Genomic DNA, 3766 nt, shown 5'->3' with positions numbered 1-3766 from the left:
CGAGCTTTTCGGATGCAATCAAGCTTCTAATTGAACACAATTTTGCCGAATTCCTGCTCCCTCTTATGTTATAGGATAAACCATTCATTTAGAACCTGATTTGTAAGCTTCCTTCTGCTGAGTCGATATGTGCACCTTTTTACCCTAGGACTCTAAACGTCTAATATCAGCTATATAATGTTTATCATCATTGCTTCCTCGGATGGCCAATTTTGAACTTTTTTTCCAGATTTTTGATGCCACCAAAACTTGCTTCTTCTTCCAAAACCTATGCTAAGTTAAATGTGTGTATTATTTGATTTTATTTTTACAGAAGTGAAGGGGAGAGGTTTGCATGCACCACAGTTATGTATATTTCATCATTGCTTAAAGAATCACAATTAAAACTCTTTTTATTAAGTTAACTTCATTTATATAATTTACCAATTTATATTTATTTCAGTTGATGTTTGGAGATTTTCAATGTTTCTCTCCCAATAATGGGAAATGGAGTTTCCGTAGCAAGGTATTCAACTCAGTTTTATTTTTTATTATTTTAATACTACCACTTGTTTCTGATGTTAAATAATGTTACAGACATTTGTGCAAATTGATAAAATATCAAATTGCGCTGTGGTTGATTTTATTGCCTGCGCTATTGATCCTATGCGACATTTTGTGACTAACTCATTGAGTTGGAAGATATAAAGGAATTGTAAGTTCACTTACAATTTGTTTAATTACATTCTTAAAAAATGTAACTCATTCTCACTTGTGGAAAAACAAAAAATCGAGTTATTCCGAAAAACCGAAAGAAAACAATTTTTTTGGAAAAACTGAAAATCGAGTTTATTTTAGAAAAAAGAAAAAAAATTGAGTACTTTCTGAAAAATGGAAAAACCGAGTATTTTCTGAAAACGCGAAATCGAGTTTTTTTCCGAAAAATCGAGTTTTTTTCAGAAAAACAAAAAAGCTAGGTTTTTCGAAAAAACAAAAAAAAATCAAGTTTTTTCTGAAACACGAAAAAACTCGAATTTTTTCAGAAAAACAAAAAAAGTCGAGTTTTTTTCGGAAAATCGAAAAATCGTGTGTTTTTCGGAAAAACGAAAAGTCCAATTTTTTTTTGGAAAAACGAAAAGTCGAGTTTTTTTTTGGAAAAACAAAAAAATCGAGTTTTTTCGAAATAAATGAAAAAATCTAGGTTTTACGAAAATTTTAGTTTTTTCGGAAAAACGAAATAATTGAGGTTTTTAGAAAAAACAAAAAATCGAGTTTTTCCGGAAAAACCAAAATATTGAGTTTTTTCTGAAAACAAAAAAGTCGAGTTTTTTCGAAAAATCGAGATTTTTTTGGAAAAACGAAACATTGTGGTTTTTTGGAAAAATGAAATATCGAGTTTTTTTGGAAAAACAAAAAATAGGGTTTTTTCTGAAAAAAAGAATCTAGGTTTTACTAAAAATCGAGTTTTTTCGGAAAAATAAAGAAATCAAGATTTTTCGAAAAAACCAAAAAGCGAGTTTTTTTCGGAAAAATGAAATATCAAGTTTTTTTGGAAAAACGAAAAAATCGAGTTTTTCGGAAAAAACGAAGCATCTTGGTTTTTCGAAAAATCTCTTGTTTTCTGTATTGCCGAATCTATGTCTTGCTCAACTTCATGTATCTTTTCTTGATTTTAACTTTGATTCTAATGTAATTTCGTAAGATCAATCTTTTCACATTTTGGTAATTCTGTTTTTGCAGTTTTTCATTTAACTTCACTGTGATTTTCTTGATGTGTATTTTGAGTCTAACGTAGTTTTGTAAGATTGATATGTTTCGGTTATGCGTCGTTGATCATTTTTTGTCAATTCTATTTTTGTTGTTGTTGATTTAACTTCAATTTGCTTTTCTTGATGATAATTTCGAGTCTTAGTAATTTCGTAAGATCAATTTGTTCATATTTTGGTAATTCTGTTTTTGCAATTCTTCATTTAACTTCATTGTGATTTTCTTGATGTGTGCTTTGAGCCTAACGTAGTTTTGTAAGATTGATCTGTTTCGGTTATGCGTCGTCGATCATTTTTTTGTCAATTCTATTTTTTGTGTTGTTGATTTAACTTCAATTTGCTTTTCTTGATGATAATTTCGAGTCTAAGTAATTTCGTAAGATCAATCTGTTCATATTTTGGTAATTTTGTTTTTGCAGTTCTTCATTTAACTTCATTGCGATTTTCTTGATGTGTATTTTGAGTCAAACGTAGTTTTGTAAGATTGATCTGTTTCGGTTATGCGTGGTTGATCATTTTTTGTCAATTCTATTTTTGCTGTTGTTGATTTAACTTCAATTTGCTTTTCTTGATGATAATTTCGAGTCTAAGTAATTTCGTAAGATCGATTTGTTTTTTTGGTTATCTGATTTTGGTTATATGTTTTTGCTGTCATGTCAGGACATGGATACACAAGAAAATAAAAAGCTGACACCCATGGCTAGGAGTGAATTAGGGTCAACCACAATTAAACTGAATTTGTTGATCAATCACTTTAAAATGAATTTAACAAACCCGGTGACATTACTAAATATTTCACACAATACAGTGTATGTGTATATACTTTTCTTCGTAAGTATTAATATTTCTTCTACTCTATTAATATTTCTGATCGTGTATGTGTATTATATTTTTGTAGGTTGATATTTCTTATCCTGGTCAAGGGTATAGAAGTATATTGAACAACCTGGGAAAGGATACTCGTAGAGACATACTGAATAAACTTTACCGAACTCATTTGTTTTGATCAGTTGAATGATAAAGATTTTGCATACGATGGTTCAAAAGCATTACTCACTCTTGGCTCTCTATCTCAGAAAGACGAGCTTGAGTTTGATGTTGTTCTCAAAGATGTAGCATCAAACAGGTTAAAATATGTGAATGTTGGTTTTTGAATGTGAGTTTTTCTTGGTCAGTGTTGTTTATGATATTTAAGTTTTTCATTCTATAGGAATAATTGTAACCAGATTACTGCTGTAAGTAGATCGACGAGATATAAAGTTACAATCAAATTTGTCTCCAGTTTCCGTCTGCACTCTAATAGTGAGAATTCTAGATAAGCAATCATGGGGCTTGATATTATACTGAGGCATCATGCTGGCATGTGCGTTGTCTAACTTTATTTAATTATGTAATATCTATCGCAGAGGTGGTTTTCGTCTAGGCCGCAATTACTTCCCCAATGATGATAGACGTCTCGATCGTATGAAAGATGACATGTTTCGTGCCTTAGGGATAATATGGAGATGAATTTGAAAAGATTCATTTTAAGTCCCACATTTGAGGGAACACAAATATTAGTAGTGTATATATATTCCAATTTGAACAATTGTTGTTGGGCCCAAGGGCACCTACAATTTTATAAAGGAGTGAGGACACACCAATGTGCCGCCGTCCGGCTCGGTCCGGTCTACATGAATCTCTCTACTCACCTTCATCTAAGGTACGGATCCATCTTTCGTGAACCAAATCTTTGGGATAATTCTCCAAAGGATTAACGTATACACTTATACCAGAAGAAAGATTTAGCTCAAAAATCTGAGGAGCACCAATTAACTGGGAACATAAGAGAAGAAGTAAGATTTATCATATGTGATGATTTTAGAAGAGTACGGATAGAGTCCAAAGTTAGAGAGACTTAAATTAGGTTTAAGTAATACATTATTCATTAAGCATTAAATTACATAAAACTGATTATCTTTAATGAAAATTTAATCAAGAAGAAATGTGAAAGAAAACAAAAAAATTAGAATACATCCCTT

Source organism: Vicia villosa, linkage group LG2 (genome assembly GCF_029867415.1).
Source record: "Vicia villosa cultivar HV-30 ecotype Madison, WI linkage group LG2, Vvil1.0, whole genome shotgun sequence".
In the NCBI taxonomy this organism is placed as follows: Eukaryota; Viridiplantae; Streptophyta; class Magnoliopsida; order Fabales; family Fabaceae; genus Vicia; species Vicia villosa.
The sequence above is the reverse complement of the archived record's forward strand: the minus strand, read 5'-3'. Positions refer to the sequence as shown.